Source organism: Canis lupus, chromosome 13, assembly GCF_003254725.2.
Source record: "Canis lupus dingo isolate Sandy chromosome 13, ASM325472v2, whole genome shotgun sequence".
NCBI lineage: Eukaryota > Metazoa > Chordata > Mammalia > Carnivora > Canidae > Canis > Canis lupus.
Window position 1 is genome coordinate 43610305 of NC_064255.1, and position 24087 is coordinate 43634391.

At 36.8% G+C, this 24087-nt stretch overlaps 1 protein-coding gene and 1 pseudogene across 3 annotated transcripts in view; one reads left to right on the forward strand and one right to left on the reverse strand.

Annotated features, from left to right (window-relative positions):
* Positions 1–7718, reverse strand: part of LOC112652342 (dynein light chain roadblock-type 2-like) — a 41949-nt pseudogene extending 34231 nt beyond the window's left edge.
* The window catches only part of GABRB1 (gamma-aminobutyric acid type A receptor subunit beta1), a 363737-nt gene that overhangs the window by 213491 nt on the left and 126159 nt on the right, over positions 1–24087 (forward strand). The gene's annotated exons all lie outside the window — the stretch shown is intronic.

The following is a 24087-nucleotide window of genomic DNA, read 5'->3' on the forward strand; positions in this document are numbered from 1 at the left end:
CTGTGATAATCACATTCAATACATATACAGTCGAAACAGTTCACTTATTTTTCCAGAAAGAATCTTATTAAATTAGAAATGAGTAATGTATGAATGCACTGTAAAATCTAGATCTCTTGACTCTACGCCCAGGATTATTATCAATCTAGTAAATTTCTGTTCTAACAAATTACACAGAAACTATTAAGGAAATGTCTTAGTTCCCATATCCCTACCCAACATCTGCTTATTCCCTTGGCTTTAATTAAGCGAATCTATTCCAGATCATGTCCATATGCAGCTGACTTAAGTGGACTGCACCCTTGAATGAGACTTTCATTGCTGCCGTTGATGTGATCAGTTCATTCCCCATGGCCAAATTGATCATGCAGCAATAGACATCCATCTTTAAGACAGCTACTTTTAACAATCCCTACATGCCTCCGTCAGTTTACTTTCAGCCATAGACAAGTCTGGCCCTCACCCTGGGCAGGTTTCCCAGACTAGAGAGAATGACACAGATGCCCCAAAATTCTAAGGTTAACCATTTGAGTGATCCACCACGTCTAAAATCATAAACATGGCAAATAAGGGGAAGTGGGGGCACAAAAATTGTGAAAATAGTAAGCCAAACCTGGATTCTAAAACAAGTAATATTTTTTCCTTTAATATTTGTAAGATGTATTTGTGTTTTAGAAATAGTTAATATTTATTGTACCCTCTTATGAGCAAGGCATTGTTCTAAGTTTGTTGTAGGTTTTTTTTTCATTTACTATCTCATTCAGTCCTCTCAACATCACAAATTTTGTTTTGTTTTCTATTATTTCATTCAGTCCTCTTGACATCCTACAAAGTACTATTAACACCAATTTATAATGAGGCTACTGAGGTTAAATAAAGTCATATAACAAGTGGCTAAGTCAGGATTCAAGCCCACATCTGAAAGGTTCCAGAGTAACATTGGGTTTTAGAACCACAGTCTTTTCCAACATAGCTAAAGTCATGACCACCTCCTATTCTGGAAATATACACATCACCCTTTGTGTCTCATTTTTCTAGTATTCTCAACCCCAATTCCTACTAAACCTTAACAAAGGTTGAAATTGATTCCAAATTATAAATAATGGGAAGGAGCTTAAAAGATTAACGAGAGTCAAATTTTTAAGGCAAAATTAAATCTGAAGTGAAGCATGGATAGAGAGATTTAATGGAGGCAAGGGGGATTTCCTTGAACTCTTAAAATGACCCAGTGGTAGTCACCTTCTCTGGGAATACAGGCAGATGATATAAGTATGAGGAGAAGTAAAAAATGTCACCATGAAAGGCAGGTGATTAATACTATCCTGGAAAGGGCAGAGATCAGTTGATGCCTGTTTGACTCAGCACTTCACTCTGAAGGCTTAAATATTAAATCACTAACCCATTTCAAGAATGTAGATTTGGATAGGAGGGATCTGGTTGAAGGGGAGGAGGGCGGGGGGTGGGAGTGAATGGGTGACGGGCACTGGGGGTTATTCTGTATGTTAGTAAATTGAACACCAATAAAAAATAAATTAAAAAAATAAAAATAAATAAATAAATAAATAAATAAATAAATAAATAAATAAATAAAAAGGAGGGATCTGGTTAAGTGTGGAGAAATAAACCCAAGTCTATTTCTGCCCAGCTCTTTAATATTACCAAAATGAAAGGGGAGAAACAAAAGTAGTATAAATCCTCAATGGCAAAAGAGAGAAAGAAACAAACATACAAAAAACTGAAAAGAAGACAACAGTAGAAATGAAGGAAAGAATATGGATAAAAATTTTGTAGGTAGGAAGTTGATGCAGAAAAGGTTACTAGCTTAGTTGATAAAGGAGAAGAGAAAGTTAAACTCTTACAGATCTACGGAGGTCAATAATGATGAACCAAAAGATACATCCCTCAGGCCTCAAGACCCAGGTTTGGGGCACAGCGCTCCATGAAATGTAAGGGGAGGGCTTAGGGCTGAAAACAGCAGAGTTGGTAGAAAGGCTTCATAAAGAGAAGTCAGGCCCAGATTTCTTCCCACAACTTTTGCAACTAGGCAAATATCCCTCCCCAATTTTCAAAGACTAGAAGAGTTTTATTCTTTCAAGAAAATGGACCAGAGAATTTGAGCTCGTGGTTCCCCATGTGATGAGGCCATGGTGAATTACTAAAGAGAAAGCAGGGAATTAAATGAAAGTTTCAGTAGTTTCATATTGGAACTCCCAGTCCTATTCCCATACCTCTGCTCACAGACCACCAGTAACCCAGGGTATATCTACTGCTTGAGGATTTGTCTCTAAAATATTTCAGAGGAAACCTGCAATTAGTAACATAGAGGATGGTTTCTGAATGCAAAAAGCTAGTCTCAAATGCAGTCTCTCAGTGAGAAGCCATGCACAGCTTTTAATTGCCTCATTCTCTAAAGGAACAAATAGCAAACCCTAAAAGCAACAACAGCAGTTTGAAGGTAAAGTGACTTGGGGCAGCCCGGGTGGCTTAGCAGTTTAGCGCCACCTTCAGCCCAGGGCCTGATCCTGGAGTCCCAGGATCGAGTCACATCGGGCTCCCTGCATGGAGCCTGCTTCTCCCTCAGCCTGTGCCTCTGCCTCTGTGTGTGTGTGTCTCTCATGAATAAAAAAATAGAATCTTTGAAGATAAAGCAACTTGAAGAAATCCTTCTACATGAGAGGCAAAGGAGGGAGAATAGAATTTAGAAGAAACAGGGACAACATGAGGGACACAAAATAATTTCAATTAGGAAAATGTTTAAAAACATATTCATGAAAAGAAAGAAGAGATTGTATCCATAAAAACGCAAATGGGATACAGAAATGTAAAAATTTTATAGCTCTTGGGGAAAAAATATCAATGAAAGAGTAGAACAAACAGCCAAGAAAACTTCAGAGAAAGTGTAATGAAAAGCAAACATATGGGCAATGAAAGAAAAAATAACTAGGAAATTCAAATGTTAACTTAAGAGGTCAATTAACAAGCAATAGTTTCATAGGAAATGAAAAAAATAAAAGGAGAAAATTATCAAATTATTTTGGGGAATTTTCACAGACTGGAAAAATTTATTTTCCAGGCTGAAAGAGTTCCCCAAATTCCCAGATCAGTAAATAAAGATAAATTCCAAGGCCCATCACAATGAAATTATAAGAAAGAAATCTATCCTGGAAATAAAGGAAATTCCTGAAAGCTCCCAGGGAGGAAATTTAAGTCATATCCAAAGAATTGGGATCAGAATGGCATCATCATCAGCAGGACTGGAATCTAAGCTACTAGTGGAAAGGTAACTTCAAAATTCTGAGGGAAAATATTTTCACCCTAGAATTCTATATATAATAATAAGGCATATAGAATAACAATGTTTTCTGATATTCAAGACCTGGAGAAATTTGTATACTTCATTTATATACTTTCTTAGAAAATTGCTATAGAATATGCTATAGCAAAATGAAATAGTAAACTAAAATAATAAACTGAAATAATGATAGCAATAATAATAATAATAAAGAGACACATGCAATCTAAGTAAGATAATAGGAAAACCTAACAGGAGAGATAATTTGAAGTCTGAGAAATCTGCAGATGACTAATGTGCAAATTAGTCACAAAAAGAGCTGTAAGAGGGGGTAATTTGGCTGTGGGCATGGAGTGGGGTGTGCTTTTTGAGAATTTAAAAACAGTGGAAATATCCATGTGACAAAGAGTAGTGTCATTTGAAAAACATATAAAAACAATAAATTTCTTAAATGAGGAAATTAATAAAATTAAAAAACAAAACTTGTACAAGAAAGGAAATAACAATTTTGGTATACACTGCTTGGCTCACAGTGAACAGGTTTTACATAAGCATAATAATATAATCACTAACCTCTAGTTGAAACAGACATTTATGCAAATATACAAGTATTGGGCGGCCCGGGTGGCTCAGCCGCCTTCAGCCCAGGGCGTGATCCTGGAGACCCAGGATCGAGTCCCTTGTCAGGCTCCCTGCATGGAGCCTGCTTCTTCCTCTGCCTGTGTCTCTGCCTCTCTCTGTGTGTGTCTCTCATGAATAAATGAATAAAATCTAAAAAAAAAAACAAGTATTAATAATACATATAATAACAATATTATTAGTATAATAATTATTGTATTGATATATGTGTTTTTATATATGCACATAAATGGTGTGGTAAAATAAAAGAGGTGGGTATAAGAAAGGTAAATATTCAACCATGATAAGAGGAAGGCAGTACAAAATAGTGGTTGTGGTATAATAAAAAATATACATATTTGGTGTTTGTCCTTGGTTTCTGGCATGGAGCTTCAAAAGGCCTTGGAATTTTGTAACTGATAGGAGTATGTCTTGTTACTCATAAAGAGCTCTTTCCAGGGCACTTGGGTGGCTAAGTCAGTTAAGCATCTGAGTCTCAATTTCAGCTGAGGCCATGATCTCAGGGTCCTGGGATCAAGCTCTGAGTCACCAACACCACCCCACCCTATTGAGCAGAGTCTGCTCTCCTCCCTCTGCCCCTTCCCCTGCACACTCTCTCTCTGTGTCTCTCAAAAGAGTCCCTTTCAACATATGAGAGTTTATGCTAATGAAATGGGATCCCTAAATAACTTCATGATGGGGGGTGGTTGTCAGAAAAAAACATAACTGGAGCATTGGAACTTTCAGCCCCGTCTCTCAACCTCCAGACACTGAGTTCAACCAATGATAGTAATCAATCAGGCCTATATAGGGAAACCTTGAATAAAAACTCTGAACAGTGAGGCTCGGCTCAGAGAGTTTCCATGTTGGTAACATCAATGTGCTGGGAGGATGGCATGCACAAAACCCCTGGGAGAGGGTATGGGAGCTCGGGGTCCTTCCTCCTCCCCCACCCAAGACCTTGCCCTATACATCTCTTGCATTTGGCTGTTCCTGAGGTGTATCCTTTATAATAAAACTGTAATTGGAAGTATAGCACTTTCAGTAAGTTCTGTGAGTTGTGTGACCTACCAAATTTTTGAACCTGAAGGGGGCTTGTGAGGAGTCCCAAATTTGTAGTCAGCCAGGAAGAAGTGTGGGTGGCTTGGGGACATCTAGGACTTGCAGCTGACAGCTGAAATGGGGAAAGTCATGTACGACTGAGTCTCTCAACCTGTGGGGTCTGTACTCCAAATTGAAGTGAATTGAGAGACACTAAGTTGCTGTCAGAGAATGTTGCAATGCAGTGGACACACAAAATGTTTAGAAATATGAAAGTACCAAAAGAAAAAGCTAAAGTAGTTCAAAATTATTTTCTCTATACAGCCAAGTGAAAGGATAAAAATGAGTGGGCAGACACTTCTTTATTTCCTTAAAGTCTTTTAAATTTCTTTGCCATATTCATGTATTACACTGATAAAAATTAAATTTTGTCAAATAAGAATTAATTCATTTCTAAAAGGTGAAAGTATCATTTTATTATTCACTAAGCTCTCCAAATCATAATGCTAATTACTTAGTCATTAATTAATTCATCCATTTGTCCCATACTTATTAAATATCTGACATTCTGTGCCCAGTGGAGAACAAAAGACTTTTGGAATGAGTATTTTGATTAAGAAGAGCTACATGAAAAATGTGCAAGACAGGGTGCCTGGGTGGTTAAGTGTCCCAACTCTTGATTTTGACTCAGGTCACGATCTCATGGTTGTGGATAGAGCCCCGTGTTGAGAGCTCTGTGCTCGGGAAGTCAGCTGGAGATTCTCTCTCTCTCCTCTGCCCCTCTCTCCCTTTCTAAAATAAATAAATATATTTTTTTAAATGTGGGAGAATAAATGCAGAGCAATATGTACTATAATATTTTTTAAATATTCATTATTCTTACCAACTAGTAGAAATAGGCATTTTTTTTTACTGGTCAAGTTTTCATAACATATATTCGGCCTAACATGATTAGTTAAGTATAGAATACAATCTTCATTGTACAGATGATTATTTATTATTATACCTAACTCATAAAAATTATAAAAATAATAAAAAATTATCCTAGTATGTGTGGAAAATCATTTTGTGAGGATGTATCATAGGAAAATGCATGTTTTGTACAGAATGTGAACTTAAGATGTTTTATATTCATGCCTAGCTTCTCATTTGGCAATCACATTTTAGTTTAATATTGGAGTTGTGATCTGTGCTACAATTTGTTTTGATGATCTCCAAAATCATTGATTTTTGGCCTTGTCTTATGCACTGTTCAAGGTTCTACTTGAATCAAATTGAGGTTGGTTTCATTTTTATCCATTTGAATGTCAATTTATTACTCTTAGCTTCTAAAAAGAATTACAAATATATTTTCTTCACTATTTAAATTCTCAGAAGAGATATAATTCTGCCTTGGAGGGCTGAAACACCCAAATCCCAAACCCCTCCCTCCCCATTGAAAGAGTGGTTTTCATTATGCTCTTCTTTATCAACTTGAGGTTTCTTAGACGAGCATCATTACATCAGTGTAGAACAGACACAAACATTTAACCACAGAAAGCAAGATTTCACTGGAACATAATCTGATAATGAAACCAGTGTGTTCATCCAATGAATTCTATAAAATCATCTCAGTTAGTTGCATCTGGTGAGAGGTGGGGTCCAGTGGGGTCTAGGGCTGGGGTGGAAATTGTGGCAACATTTAACAGTTGAGAAACTGGTAATGATGTTACCCCTACAGCCAGGTGAACCTCATTTTTTCAGGGTCCTCCCCCTCTCTTTATTTGCTTTCTCTCTGTCAGTTTACTCTTCCTTATTTCCCATCACTCCTGTTTTCCCCCATGCCTTCACAAACATACCTATTTAGCATGTATCATGTGTCAGAGCTGATAAGCGGTACATGTGTTAATTTATTAATCCTCACTACAATCCTGTGGGTTGGGTGCTACTGATATTTCCATAATACCAAAAAGAAACCGAGACTGAAGATGAACTCTCCAAAGTCACAGAAGGTCCCACATTTTTCATTGTTGCTTATCCACCGCCTAAGGAGCCCCTGTCACCTACCTCCCCCATGTACACGCAGGGCTCTCTGCATCTAGTGATTCGTAAAGAAGCCCAACAAATTCCAGCTTCAGCGAGTTCACCCAGACTGGTCAGTCTGTTGCCTGCAATGCAGTTGTTATTCTTCCAGTTTGCCTTTGGATTCTTTAGCAACGTCTGTCTTCCAGAGCAATGTGGAGGGCTGTTATAGACAAATAAAAGGAAAATGTCAGATTTTCTGGATCCGGATTTACCCATGTGACAGGGCTGTTTTGGTTCTAGCCTCAGGGAGCCTTTTTCCTAAAGCTTACCTGTGCTTTATAAGATGGTGTGGGCAGACTGTTGCTCCTAAAATGAGGAATAATTCCTGCCTATTAGCAAGTGAGTTTGCCTCCAGGAAACCATTGAACGTCGGTACAAATCAGAAGAGTTTCGGCAGGGGCCTAAATTAACCTGCGGGAGCCTTTCAGTGCTGCAAGCAGTATTACTCCCAAGCACAGCAAGGTCAGCCCAGTCACGATTTGGGCCCCGCTTCTGAAGTGGGAATGATTTTTGAAAGAGAACTCGCCTGTTGCTTTATGTTGTGGAGAAGAAGAAAAAAAATTTAAGGAAATGTGACTAATCAAGTGCTAGAAGACTTGAAAACAGAAGTTTTCTGATTAGTAATGCAAAGCTGGGATCATGTCTCCTTGTATTTGTCAAAATGGAGAACATAAAATCCTGCTAACCTATTCAGCTAGCTAAAAGGTTTCCATGACAACTGTGGGAACTTGGAACATTCAGTACTCTTGTCTTCAAAAATAACCTCTCCGTATAGGCAAGAGATTGTTAAAAGCACTAACCCACTTCACCTCTCTAGTCCAAGGTAACTACCTGGCCATTATGTTGGTCTCCTACAACCCTGGCAAAACTTCAAATGGTCTGTTTATTCTACAGTGTGGGGATAAAAATTCAGATGATGAGCTCAGTATAAACTGTTTAATCTCCGCAGGTTTTAGCCCTTTGACTTTGGGCACTCATTAGTTTTTTCCAGAGGAAAGAGAACTTACTTCTATGCAAGGAATTATAGATATAAAGGTTGTTTCTTCTTTCCTTTTAAAGCCAATCAAGTTGAAAATAGAAAATATAGTTATCTCTTACAAATTTTTTCCCTGAAATGCCAACAACACATGTTCATGGTAGATAATATAGGAAATACAGAAAACACTAAGAAAAAAAAAAAAAAGGATCCATTATCTCACAACCCAGAGAGCCTAACCATTGTTGAAATGTTTGTATATCCTCTTCTAGCGTTTAAATCATATCTTTTTTTCATTCGTTCTTTTTTTTTTTTTTAACTAAACCATTCCTTAAGTTGGACCCACCCACAGAGATAAACTTGGATAATGGAGGGTTTATTGCAAAAAAGACAAAACCAAAAAGACACATAGTAGATAATCTCCTGGGTCACAGTGCCTCTAAGACTGACTTTGTGAAGAACTGAAATAATAACTTTATAAATACTCAATATTATTAACCTACCTCATTGGTGCACTGGTGTTCATATTTCTGCAGAAAGAGGTTCTGATTGGCCTGTTGCCCATCATCGAATATAGAGCATCTCTTTTCCTGGTTTACTGAATCCTTGCCAAGGTCACAAATTTGGTTTCAGGTATCAAAAATGACAGACCCCCAGAAACTTAGCTGGGCCATTTCAAACCTTCCTTGTGCAGAAGGCAGTCTCCAAGGCTCCTTACTTATACACAATTTTATATATTTCTTTTCCCCTGGGACACATCATCTGTGGCATTTCAGAAGTGGGAGAGAAGAGGTTGGCCCCAAGTGCAAGCAATGGCGGCGGTGGGGGGTGGGGCAGCATTATTGGCACATTAAAAGCAATGATTAATGAGTAAAAGCTATGATATTCAGCCTGTTTTGTATTATCAGAATGTTCCAGCAAGTCTAAACATTGAGGATAAAACACTCCTTCTCCAAAAATATTTCTTGTTGTTCCAATTTCTAAACAACTAGTGAAGACGCTGATGGGTTTTACTAAAATAATATATATTTAAGCTTCAAATTAACACACTTTAGTTAATTACACTGTAATCAACCTTGTAATCTACATGGGTGTTAATTCAAAGGACTCCCTGTGTGGTCCATGACAAAGAGAATTAGTGTTCCTCTCCCCTCAAAAGCAAGTTCTATAGGGTTCAGGATCATTCAAGCTCACTATGGGCCCATTCATTTATTTAACCCCTATGTCTTGTTTATTTCTGCACGTAGCCAGTAAATTTGAAATAAACAATGGTAGCATATTCCCCAAATGAATGAGAGAGACACCTAACTCTGGGAAACGAACAAGGGCAGTGGAAAGGGAGGTGGGGGGGGGGGGTTGGGGTGACTCCGGTGATGGGCACTGAGGGGGGCACTTGATAGGATGAGCACTGGGTGATAGGCTATATGTTGGCAAATTGAACTCCAATAAAAAAATAATTAAAATTTAAAAATAAATAAATTTAAAAAACCGATTGTAAAAAAAAATGGTACACAGTAGTTGTAAAGATAAATAACAACTTGAGCTACTTCAATTCTATCATTCTATGTGCAAATCATTCTATGAAATGGGGAATTCAGTCTTTTGGAAATACTTCTCCATATGCTTCCTTCCTTCCCCAAAAATACATACTTTAAAATATTAATTTATTCATTTTTCATTTTTTATACTGTGATTTTTATTTTTTAATGTATTTTAGTCTATTTTCTGTATTGTCATAAAGTCATATAAAAAGTTCAAGGTTAGAACTTTACTATCCATATGTCTTTTCTGACTATTGTTACTGTTTGTAACATTTCATGATTATTACTAAAAATAATTTTGTCCTATACAGGAGGAAGGGTATTTAAAATGATTCTTTCCAGATGTCAAATACTCTAGATATTCCATTGTCTATCATATTTTAAGCATTTATTTATATTAACTTCTCTAATTATAAACTATTCTACTATAATAATATTCCTTTAACCAGAGACACCAAAATTTATTTAACTATTAGTCTATTATTGGACAATTAGTTTGTTTCCAGGTTTTGTTGCTATAAATAGTGCTATATTGATATCTCTGTACACATTTTATTCCTACTCGCTGACTTTGCCTCAGTCTAATTTTATGGGACTGCTTCAGACAATAAACAGGGCCAGAAAAAGGACAAAAGCACTACAATTAATTATCTACAAACTAGATGATGTGAATCATCACTGCAGTGAACTCTAGCTTATTCAATAGCTAATTATCCACAAACTGAGTATCAATAATTTATATGACCTACCTATAGCATCCTTGTAAAAACAGGAATTAAAAAAAAGTATCTTATGGTACATTGTCTTTAAAAAGCCTTAAGAATCTCCGGTTTTTTTATATGCATCTATTATTTATGTGCAGTATTCTTGAACATTTCCATCTATCATGTTACGCAGAAGCTTTGCAGAATAAAATCCTCCCTAGCTCCTAGTCATCTGGGGCATCCTAATCTGCTATATTTATTCATGTTTCGATGCACATGCTAAATAAGAAATTGGCAAGATGATGCAAGGGACGATGGATATTCAGCTTTGTTCTTAAGCTTGGAGTCAGGCAACATTTCTCTGGATAGTTTGCTTCCTACCAAACTGTGCGCAGAATATAAGGAGAATCTGATTTACGCCCACACCAAGGAAGGAGCTCTGCCCTAAAATCACAGTGCAGTATATTCGGGAGAGAATTGTTCTGTGAGATACAAGGCAAAACCATGTTAAGAGTTTGGCTTTCGTGCCAGACTACCTGAGTTTGAATCCCACTGGCTGGTTGGATGACCTAGGGCTAGTCAGGGGCTGAACTGGTCTGTGGGATAAAAGAACAACCAATTATAGTCCTTGCACTCATGGAAATTTACAGTTTAGAGAGAGTCAGATAATTTAAAAGATCATTATATAAAAGAATAGAAATCAAGATTTCCCACTCGCTTCAGGGTATCTGTTAATTATTATATTCGTATTGAAATTGATGTTGCCTCTCATAGAAGAATAAATTTCTTTGAAGGTAGGCCATACATATGCACGCACACTCTGAAGGTAGATTTTCTCTCTCTCTTTCAATAAATAAATACAGATATAGATACATATGTAGATATGTGTATATCCATATATGTATATGTACATCTATATATGTACGCATATACACTGAAGATAGACTCTACACATACATATGTGTGTGTGTGTATATATATATATATATACACACACACACACCTAAATATATTTTTCCTTCAGGAAAAATGAAGAGATGCTCCCTCCACCCCCCTCCCTCCATATTTCAACCCTTTTCTTACTCATTTTTTTCCTGACTTGACTAAGAGTACCTGAATCAAATCCAAATTATTGCCAGTTTTCTGACCTTCTCCAAAATTGCTTAAATTCAATAAACCTCAATTTCTTTGTTTGTAAAATGAAATTTATTTATTTATTTATTTATTTATTTTTTTTTTTAATGATAGTCACAGAGAGAGAGAGAGAGGCAGAGACACAGGCAGAGGGAGAAGCAGGCTCCATGCAGGGAACCCGAAATGGGATTCGATCCTGGGTCTCCAGGATCGCGCCCTGGGCCAAAGGCAGGCGCCAAACCGCTGCACCACCCAGGGATCCCTAAAATGAAATTTAAAAGCAGTATCATCTCATAGGGATTTTATGCAGATTGTTAACAATAATATATATAAAATGTTAAACATAGTGCCAGGCACATAGTTAAGAATTCAATTAATGTTAGTTGCTCTTACAGTTAGTACCCAGTCAATATAACAATCATCCACAGACTCAGAGCTCATTATTATTACCTTCCTTCTGGGATCTTAAAATTATTAGAGAACATTTATTGAACACTTATAGAGAATATAAAATTACCTATTCATTGAAGGGGTTATTTTCTCTAGCTGTGTATGAACTGTTAGATATAGCAGGCTGGTTCCAATTACCCTATGTTGTCTAGATAAGCATTCCTTTATCCACATACCTTCACCACCCCCTATAAGTGTCACATGACCCCATTGCTCAATTCTAGAATGTAGAGAAAGTTGCTGCTTACACAGGTAAGCCAAATGGCGGGCTGAGCAAAGTCTTCGGCACATCGGCTTGAGCTTTGTTCATGCCCAGTCACAAGATCTATGATATCTCCTCCCCAGTGCTGTTGGCCAACTATACTTAGAGATCTTTCCTTTCAGACTTAGCTAATGTCTAAATCATCATGCCTGTTCAGCTAAAGGAGATTGCTTTTTCAGTTTAAGAAAAAATGGTCAGCCACTGGATTAAGTCCGTTTTCAAGTCATTTTCATCTCACACTTGAAACAAAGCCTTTGAAAAGTCCAAGAACTGCTATATTGACAACTCTGTTCTCTGAACCTATTTTGACAACTTCCTTTTAAACCAATGAGTGGTTCACATCCAGCTACCTGGGCAAACGAGTGAGGGAGGACATCAGGGTACAATTCAATGAAGCACAGAAGGAGGAAAAACCACAAAGGCTTCAACTTACACATTTATTTTCTCTCTACATCTACAGCTAATGTCTCTGCATCTTAGCCTTGGTAAGAGAATGACAGAGACGCTAGCACTCCAGAGTAGCCTAGCTCTTTGTAACATCCCGCCTCTAGTCCAATTGTAAATGCAGTCCTTAAATAATCATCTTCTTGCTGGGGCAGGGAAGAAGGGAAGAGAGAGATGAGGAAAGGCAGTCTTTAGTTCTGGCTAAGACCATGTATTCTGGAATCAAAAAGACCTGGGTTCCTGTCCTTCTTTAGCCACTTACAAGCTTAATGATTTTAGGCAAACTACTCAACCTCTCTGAGCCATGCTCACTTAGTTGATAAAATGGATGATGATGATAGTTCTGACTTCACAGGGTTCTTTTGGGAACTAAAAAATGATAAATTTTTGGCATAAGAAAGCAATCAGTGATGTTAGCTTCTGCTACTCTTCAGGGAGATGCATGGAGAGCAGTATGAGTTAAAACTTTATCATATCTATCTTCTGCTGTGCCAAGCCTGTGTTATTAGGTTTCCAAGATCAGGAAACCACTAGGTGCCTTGTCTGATGTTAGCAACTCATTTTTGTTGTGCAAAATTCACATTTGCAGGCCTCCCAGAAACTGTTGTAGAATGAAGCACATAAAAGATTCATGCACATTCGGCAGTTACCTCCTGGATAACACTTCTCAGGGGATTGATTAAGGAATTTAATTTAAACCAACAGAACCAGTAATATTTCTGCTGATCCCTTGTGTAACTGTGTTAGCTAACATAAATATACATGGACAGGCTTTGGGTATTCTGTGATTCTTACAATTATCTAGTTCAAAGGAAAGCAAACTGATTACCATATGCATGAAACTGAGAAAGAGAAAGTTCTGTTCTGTGTCAGCAGAAGGAGGAAAGGTAGTTTTGAAATATGAATGTCTTGCTACTTTTATTTGATGTGTTTTCAATGCTTGTATAGAGGAAATAATTGCCAAAATATGACATGTAGAAGCAAATTGAGTGTGTTTTTTTTCCTGAAGCTACTGTGTTCAAACTTTGACCAAAAGTGATGCTCTGTAACGTAACTCCTGCAATATGCACATACAAGTGATTAAAGGCTAAGAAATAAGGGAATCCTTTTCTAGTATTTGGTTATCATGATATGCTTAAAATAATAACTGTCTACCATTATATTGAACAGCATTTTTATCTGTTTCAATATCTTTTGCAGAAGCTCAATATATAAAATGAATAAAAAGCAGAGAAATTCTCTGGTTAAAGTGTGAATTAGATGTCTAAAAATCTGACCTTGCAGACTCCTCATCAATCCCCAGAAATAGCCACTGAATGACCCTGAATAACCCCAAAACTCAAAAGAACATAGCTTAAAACAACTTGTATGGTGCATTACTCTTTATTATATACACTTTCACGCTCTTTTATTTTATTCTTGCAGAAGTCCTATGATGTAAATCTTAACAGCCCAAATTTTATAGATCAAGAAACCAAGATTCAGAATGGAAATTATTTCCAGTATCACTCAGTTTATGAGGGCTAGCATTTGGACTGAAACCCAAATCTTGCTTTAAAGCAATGTTTCTTAATTTTGGCATTACTGATACCTTCAGATGGATTATCATTTTTCTGTGGGGCTATCCTGCACATTAGAGGATGTTTAACAGCATCTTTTTGGCCTTCATCCACTAGAAGTGAAGTAGTATTCTAGCCCTGTAATGACAATCAAAAGTGTTTCCAGACATTACCAAAGCTGCCATCGAGTGGGGTGGGCACAAAATGGCGCTGGGTGGAGAACCAGAGCTCTAAAATCAGGGTTCTTAATCTGGTATGTGGATCCCCAAAAGGGCCCATAGATAGGATTCTACTGATCCTTGAACTTGGATGAGAAGGATTTACATTTTGATTTATACTAAACTGTTAGAAATTGAACATTTTTTTTCTGTGATAAATGTAGGCAATAGGCCTTAGCAGAATTATCAGTACTTATGACCTATAACCAATAGAAAGTACCAAGGTACCAAATTTTCTCTCTAATTTTAGTTACTGCAGGTATTTTAAAACATCACTGAAAAATAGAGCAGATGATTCTAATTACTACTTCAAAATTATGGTAGCTAGTTGACACACTGTCCAATCTTAAGACATTACTAAAGAGGCATATATGTTACTATATTTTTTCAATGGCAGAAAATTATGGATCTGTTTAAAATTTTATTTATACATATGTCTTGCTGTTGTTGTTTTAAGTTTTTATTTAAATTCCAGTTAGTTAACATACAGTGTAATATTAGTTTTAGGTATAGAATTTAATGATTCATCACTTACATTCACCACCCAGTGCTCATCACAAGTGCAGTCCTTAATCCCCATTACTCATTTAACACATCCTCCGACCCACCTCCCCTCCTACAACCCTCAGTTTGTTTTGTACAGTTAAAAATCCTTTTTATGGTTTGCCTCTCTCTTTTCCTCCCTATATTCATCTGTTTTGTTTCTTAAATTCCACATATGAGTGAAATCATATGGTACTTGTCTTTCTCTGACTTATTTCACTTAGCCTAATATACTCTATCTCCATCCACATCATTGCAAATGGCAAGATTTCATTTTTTATAGCTGAGTAATATTCTATTATATGTATGTAAATATACATAATGGAATATATATATTTATGTATGTATATTTACATATATATATATATATATATATAAAACCTCTTCTTTAACCATTCATCAGTTGATGTACATTTGGCCTCTTTCCATAATACGGCTATGTCGGTAATGCTGCTGTCAATATAGGAGTGCATGTGTCCTGATCAGTATTTTTGTATCTAAAAGGCAACCTTCAGAATAGGAGAAGGTATCTGTAAATGACATATCTGATAAAAGGTTGGAATCCAAAATATGTAAAGAACTTGTAAAAGTCAACATTCAAAAAATAAATAATCCAATTTCAAAGGAGCCTAAATAGACATTTTTCCAAAGAAGACATCCAGATGGCCAACAGACAAAAAAGATGCTCAACATCACTCATCATCAGGTAACTACAGATCAAAACTACAATGAAAAATCACCTCACACCTGTCAGAATGGCTAAAATTAACAACACAGGAGACGAGTGTTGGTGAGAATACAGAGATAGGGGAATTCTCTTACACTGTTGTTGGGAATGCAAACTGGTGCAGCTAATCTGGAGAACAGTATGGAGGTTCCTCAAAAAGTTAAAAACAAAACTACCCTACAATCATTGTACTACTAGGTATTTACCCAAAGGATACAAAAGTACTATATTATATTAAACTTTGTTAAGTATATTTCAAAATAATTGTTTTCCTGTGTAATCCTTTATTTTTTTGCATCTGTACACTTTCTGAGATGGTGTCCATGGGTTTCACTTGATTGTGGAAGGGATCCATGGCATAAAAAGTCTACAAAACTCTATTCTAAAGCTTCTGCATCTTGCCACCTTATCCTTTGGAAGCCACGTGGTAAAGTTGTGTAGTGGCTCTTTTCCACTTGCACTCAAATTACTTAACCAGATTAAAAAATTCTCTAAACCACAGTTTATGCACCTGTAAAACAAGAATAATACTAGTACATATCTCATATAGGCTTTCATAAGGTTAAATGCTTAGTATAGTGCTGGCACATAGTAAGCACTTAACAACTGGAAGTTACTATTTTTACTGCTTTAGTGTCTTATAATATGGCCTCTATTCAGATATAATTGTCGTCTAAGTATTTTGCCAATAGCAGTGGCACTGACGATGCATAGAAATCTCTGAAACATATGCCAGGGAATATAAAGTACTTACATTAGTCTCTCTTCTGGCTGGTCCTGGTTAGCATTTTCCATTTATAGGGGATATATAAGAAATTCATTTCCTTGAAGAGGGATTTGAAAGTGCTCAAAATTCCATTTGTTCCTAGACACAGTGAGGATAGAAATAGCATGTATTTCACAGTGCTGTACTCAATGGTAAGAAGCAATGGGAACAATGACAACAGAAGTAAACTGGGAATCAGTGGCCTGGGTGGAGCTTCAGTGCCCAGGTTTCTGCCTTTTGCCTGCCCCTCCATGCCAATTACCAACAGACCCCTGCTGATCACACTTTTCATTCCTGCTCAATTCTGACTTGAAAGAATTCCTTTTCTCATGTGATGCCAATTCATGATAAATGCTCACATAGGCATGACAATTTCGATTGCCAGACCATCTGCCTACTGGATATTTTACTGTGGTTTAGAGAGCCAAGAGCTTCACCAGTTGCCCTGTTTCTAAGGAAACAGAAGCTATAGTGACAATTCGTGACTTAGATGAACTGTCTCACTGCTCATTAAAGATGGCCTCTGGGGGTCAGCAAGCACAAGCTGTACTTGTGTTCCAGCAGCCAGAGCGCTGGGTATTATACTGCTCATTTTTATTGTTATTTGCATCTTCTCTTCTGAATCACTTGGGGAACCAAATTGAAGTGTGATCTGAGAATAGAAGTCTTTATTCCATCCTCTGTCTCTGGGATGTTTGGATGGGATGAATGGACAGATAGATCCAATCATTTAGTCAGTCAACAAACAAATATTGAGTATTTGATTATCAGGTCAATTTCAGGATAAAGTCCAAGTTTCTTAGGTTAGTAAATACACAAACAAAACTTAACGATGTTCAAACCACAGCCACTCATTAATAGGTGAAATCGATTTAGTGGTTGGTGACAAATTTTATAAATGAATAAAATAGGACACAATAGAGCAAAGTGATTTATAACTATTTTTTAAGGATTTTTTTATTTATTTGAAAGAGAGAGAGAGCAGGGTAAAGGATGGGAGTGGGGCGAGGAGAAAGAGAAAGGGAAAGTCTCAAATAGACTCTGTGTTGAGCATGGAGCCCAGTGTGGAGCTCAACCTTACAACCCTGAAATCATGACCTAAGCTGAAATCAAGAGTTGGAAGCTTAATTCACCCAGGCACCCCAACTTCTAAATATTAAGAATAAATGATGCTTCATGAACCTTTACTTAAATATTTGTGTGTGTGTGTGTTGTATTGGGTTAAATGTATTTCTTGTTGGAAGAAAAAGTTTGAAAGCCACTGACAGTGAAGGACCCTTTCACCCACCTCCCACCCTGTCTCTGAAGGCTACATCAAAGTTCATTTTCTAATCATGCTCCCCTGCTCTCTAAAGCACATATCATCTTGTGGCTCTAGACCTTCTACACAATGCACTCTTACTTTCTCTTAGAACACATCCACCAATGCCTGCCTCATTCATTCTTGTCCCATCTCTAGCCTTCTCCTAGAAACCTCTCCCACCACTCATCAATCTGGGTTGAGTTGCCTTCTAGATTATAAGCCCCTCATGCATCCTAGCTCATATATACCTTTTAACCAATGTTTACTTGTCTTTCACCTTTTCAACTATATGCTCTTGAAGATCACAACTATTTCTAATTGGTGGTTGTAGCCACAGCTTTTAAATTCCACAGGTGACTGTGAAAAGCATCCAAGCTTGAGAAACAATAATCTAGTTCAAGGTTGTCAAAGTATGAGATGCTTATTGATAGTAGTGGTACACTGGCTGACTTTCACCCTAAGAGTGAATTCTAAGTAACATTAAATAATAATGACATTAAATAGTATTGAATCACACAGTGAGGAAATTATCTCTTTGCAAACCTTACCAGTCCTTCTGATTTCAAAAGGGAGAAAAACATTAATGGTGTCTTAAAGGATACATTTTTTCAAGTAAAATTGTAACTTTCATATGGATATAACATGAACACATGTGAAAGGTTTAACTCATTGATCAATAAGGGAACTAGTAAGATTTTGCAACCAGATCAAAGGAAGGTTCAAAGGGCCTCATGACACATAGATAAATAAAGAATAATGAAATAAAATTACAAGTAGATGCAAAATGGGTCTATCTACAGGACAATAATCAATTTCAATTCACTTGACACAATGAATTTGTTTCAAAGGATAAAAATTATTTGCATTATCCTCATTTTCTACAACTTACTAAGTTGTAAAATAACTCAAAGAACAATGAAAAGCTAAGGCAACCTAGAAGGGTTCTTTTTGGTCCATTTCAAAATCTTTCATCCCCTTCCAGTAATTGCTAATCTTTATAACAGAGAACAAGCCACTCTTTCTGAGCATCTGGCAGGCAGCAGTGACTAACTGGAATTTTAAAATATATTACTTTTACTATGATCACCTCACACTTATGTTTCATTATTTACAATAAATCAGTTTTATTCATGGCAGTGATACGAATTTTTTTAAATGTATTAATATGATGAGTCTATTGAAAGAAAATAGAAAATCACAACACAGTAACAAATATTAGGAAGCCATTTGTTTACTGGCTAGGACAGACACTTAGAACCCAGCTTCTCTGGGATCAAGTGAGGTTAGATACATTCTTTAATCTCTCTATGCCTCAATTATTTTATCTGTAACGTGGATACATGTAGTACCTACTTCATAGTGTTATCATGAGAATTAAATTATTTAATGCTTAGAATAGTATCTGCACATAACAAATACTCAATATATATTTATTATTTTATTATATGATAAAAATTTTGAAGACACTATGCAGACAACTGTGGTTTGGACAACAATGGCTATAATCTGTACCAACAACCAGATAATAAGGTGTTCTCTTTTAGTTGCCACTACCTGAGAAGTTTTCCGAAAGCATCAACACTTTCTCTCTGCTAACTCCGAATCTGTTGCTTTATCTCTCTCTAATTCCTCTCAGCTTTCTAAAACCCTTCCAGTTATACATCAGCCCCATTGACCTTCAAATCCATTGACTTTCTTCCAACAATGAGCTCAATTCCTTCCTTTCTAAGCTTAGAATCCCTTTTCCATCACTGTGATCATTCATTTACATATATACTCAACTCTCTTATTCCTGTCATATAATATTTGCCTAGAAAATCTCCAACCATGGGGATCCCTGGGTGGCTCAGCAGTTTAGCGCCTTGCCTTCCACCCAGGGCGTGATCCTGGAGTCCCAGAATCAAGTCCCACATTGGGCTCCGTCTGCCTGTGTCTCTGCCTCTCTCTCTGTGTGTGTGTGTGTGTGTGTGTGTGTGTGTGTGTGTGTGTGTCTTTCATAAATAAATAAATAAAAATCTTTAAAAAAAAAAAAAGAAAAGAAAAATCTCCAACTCTAATTAAATACAATTGCCCTATGCCTGTGTGAATGGAGTAATGTGATTAAGAGGGAATATCTAACAGTGATAACTAATCAAATTATTAACAAACATAAGAATCTTATATCCAAACATTAAGAATCTTCAGCACTGTCTAAAAATCCTATCACATTTTCTTAAGCAATTGACTCTCCAGTGCTCTGACACTATTTCACACCTTTTCCTAGCTCCTCAAGTCTTCAATACCAACCCCATTTACAGCAATTGTTCTTGTTTATATTTCATTAAGAAAGGGGAACAATCAGAAGAGAACTGCATTTATCCACCAGGAAATCTACCTAGCCTCTGAAAATATTCTCACTAGAGTGACATTTTCTAGTTACAGTGGATGAACTGTGGCAGTTTCAGTCATCTAAGATGAAGGACTCTATGCACTGACTCCCATCCCCTCTGACTACTCAAGGACTTTGTTCCTACAATTCTCTTTTTCTATTAGACTATGACTTGCAGCACACAGACATGCTGTATTATCCTTTTTGACTCCTTGCACTCCAACTAGCACCCGATAGCTTATAGTCAAAGTCACTGAAAGGCAAAATTTCCTTTCCTTCAGGGTATCTTCCCCACCATTCCATTTGTCAGGTGATCAGTGAACCTCCATCTTGTTAATTTCGGAGAGAAGCTATCCATCTTCATCTTACTAGACCTCTCAGGAGAATTTAACTCAGATTCTTTATTGAAACATTATATTCTCTTGCTCCAAAGATGTCATACCCCTGAACCCTTAATCATGCCTTCCTGACTGGTCACTTCTCAGTTATTTTTTTTACTTATTCTTCATCGTCTGCCAGATATGTGAATGTTGGAGTTCCCTTCAGTCCTAAGCATTGTACTCAGTCTACAGCTAGCTCCATGACTTGATGTATCATATATTTCCCAAATTTTTGGTCATTCTTATATTTCGGTCTCTAGCCCTGACCTCTTCATGAGCCCCAGATGTGATGATTCACCTGCTTATTTAAAACTTCTGTGTCAGTGCCATTTGGCATCTCAAAATCAATACGTCCAAAACAGAACTCTTAATGATCCTGAGTAAAGATACAGCTTAGTTTCATGTATTAAAGAAACTCAAAAACATACTGCTTTAAATGAAAGAAAACTTTATTTCTTTCTCACATAAATATCCAGGTAGGTGGTGGTATTAGAGTAGAAACAAGGTTATCATGAGTATATGAGACTAAGGGATTTATTAAGGGAACAAAAACTTACTCATTCGGGGGGAGAGCCTGTGAAAGTTAAAGTCCAGATAGGGATGCTGGAGTATCAAAGTCTCTGATGAGGTCTTCTGAAGCACCACTGTGAAGAGACAGGTTGAAAATTACAAGGGGATCTGGAAAAGCAGTTACTTTCAACAGCCAGTGTGGAACAATGAACAGGAGCTGGTGAACAAATCTATTGACATATTATTACCTCTGCCATGCTATCAGTTCTCCAGGTCCACAGCCAAGCATCTAAGTGTGAGATTATGACCACTGTGGTCAGTGTAGCCAGCAGTCAGGGAGAGTAACCAGATGCAGAGTGGGGGAGAGCAAGTACAGAACTGAATCCACCATTATCTAGAGAACAGATGTATATGGGAAAAAGAAGTGGACCACAGAGGATACTGAGGGAAATGACATCATCTAAAGGTAAAACAGAGGGAGTCCATTGAAAAGGAAGAAATGGGAAATGGGAGGAAATCAAGAAGAGAGTGGTAGAATGGAACCAGGAGACCTGAGAGTTTTACAGGGCACCTAGCTGACTCAGTAGATAGAGCATGCAGCTCTTGATCTCAGAATCATGAGTTCAAGCACCACATTTGGGGTAGAGCTTACTTTAAAAAGAGAGAGAGGCCTGAGAGTTTAAGAAGCAGAGAGTCAACTGTGTCATGTACTTCAAAGACATTCATAATGTAAGAACTGAAGGGTGACCATGGGATTTGGCTGTATGACAGTCAGTGGTGACCTCTGAGTACAAAAGGCTAAGTGCAATGATTGAGCTATGTGCTAGGAGAAACATGTAAACATTCCCAAGAAAGAAAGGAAAGAGAGAAGGCAGTAGCTAGAGCAGGAGACATGGCCAAGAGAAGAGTATTGTTATTGTTATTTGGAGTTTCTGTTTATTTGTGTGTCTATTTGTACTGCAAAGCTTGGAGCATGTTTATGGGTTGTAATGAAGGAACTATTTCAGAAAAGGGTTAATAGAAGGTTTAAAACCTAGGATAAATAATTGATTAAGGTTCTGGCATTGGTGGAAGGGGATAGGGCTGTGGGTACAGTTGAGGATTTTACCTCAAACAGAAGGCTAAGAATGGATATGTAAGCACTGTAGGTTATGGAAAGAGGAATCACTCCTTTTATTGAGGTTATCTGTTAGACAATGTACCGTATGTGGTTGTTATTATCTTCTCAAGGGAACTTGAGAAGAATAAAAATGATTTGGAATAGTGCTTGAGTTTAATGTAAGAGAAAGTTCAACAAAGATAATTGAAAGGAATATGGAATTGGATTCAGAGCCTGACTGAGGTTGGTGACTGTGAATTTGCAGTGAAACTGTCCTGGAAAATTTTGCTACATCATCCTTTAATGTTTGATCTAAAGTATAAAGAGGGATTTTTAAGTTGCTCACTCCAAGATTAGTGTTCTAATCAGTGACCTGATGGAGTCAGTCAATCAGTTAGGATGCACTCTGCTTGCAAGATATAGAAAAATTGAATAAGGTCTAAATTTCTCACACAATGAAGAAAGGTAGATGGCTGTGGACATTGGTTCAGCAACTCAGTGAAGGTAATAACACCAGTCTCTCGATAACTCTTTCTGCTTTTTGACCACATTTGCATTTGATCCAGTAAGAAGAGGGTGGAGGAGGGATGATATCTAGGACATTGATATGGAATGTATCTTGGCATAGTATTTAAAAACATGGACTCTAGGGCCATATCTCTTAAGTTCAAATTCTGGCTTGGCAATTTATAGTGTGATCGTGAGCAAGTTCATCGATTTCTTCATCTGTGATATAAGGTGACAATAGCACCTACCTTAAAGGTTGTTTGAAAACTAAATGAGATAAGCCATATAGAGTACTTAAAACAATGTCAGGCTTATATTACAGTAAGTGCTCCATAACAGTTGGCAATTATTATTTAAAAGGTTCCAGCTTGTGAAGCTGAATGATTAGAAAGTCACACATCTTGTGGCAGTCTGAATTATAACATTCCCAAAGATACCCATGCCATAATATCTATAACCTACAAATAAGTTTCCTTATATGCCAAAAGGGACTTTATATATGTGGTTAAATTTAAAATCTTGAAATGAGACTATTAACTTATTATTCATATGGGCCCAATATAATTACAAGTGTCCTTGTAAAGGAGACAGAAGGCTGAGTAAGAGATATGACTATGAAAGCAGAGGTCAGAGTAATACAAGGAAGTGTCATGAGCCAAAAAATACAAAATATCTTTAGAGGCTAGAAAAATCAAAAGAACGGATTCTTCCTTGAAGCCAACAGAAGAAATGAAGCTCTGTCAACAACTTTATTTTAGATTTCTGGCCTCCAGTTCTATAAGATGACAAATAAGTAATGTTTTAAGCCACTAAGTTCCTGGTAATTTGTTATAGCAGCAATAGAAAACTAATACATATCTGAACATGGAGACCATTGAGGTTAATGGTAGACCCTATGACAAGAAGATGATTATGCAGCTGACCTTAGTGATTATGAATAAGGGGTCAAGCCCAGGAATCAATTAGGAGTAAAATATAGGAAAAGGAGATACAACTTGTGAATGGCACCGTATTATACAAACCACTTATCTTTTATTTTGGCCAGATAGTTTTTTCATATTTATTTACATTTGCTGCACACAATGCATATCCTTATGAACTTCAGTTCAGTGGTGTTGTCTCCTAAACATTAGTCATGTCTAATATATTCAGCTCACAAAAGTCATGATAGTCCTCAACACCTTACTATGTAGGCAATAATATCTGTAATTTTTATTTCCCTCTCCTAAGCAGAAAATTATTTTCAATTTTCTCTTAATAGGGTTTGTATAATATAATTCTGAGTTATTTATATTAACTTTTCATGGAGCATTAAGATTGCTTTTTCTAAGAAATTCTAAAGACCAGAGCTAAAGTGCCTTCCTAGATAGGTTCTCTTGTCAAGATGCTATTACCAAAGTGAAAGGTCAACCATGCTTGTCAGTTCTTTGAACCTAAATGCTCTAGATTGGACTGTAAAAGCACAAAACAAATAGTCTCATAATTAAACAAAGGTATTTTCAGTGTGGACTGCTCACAGAGGCAAAATAAAACTTTAATCCTGTAATGAAGAGAAGAGACAATTGGTTTCAAAAATACTTA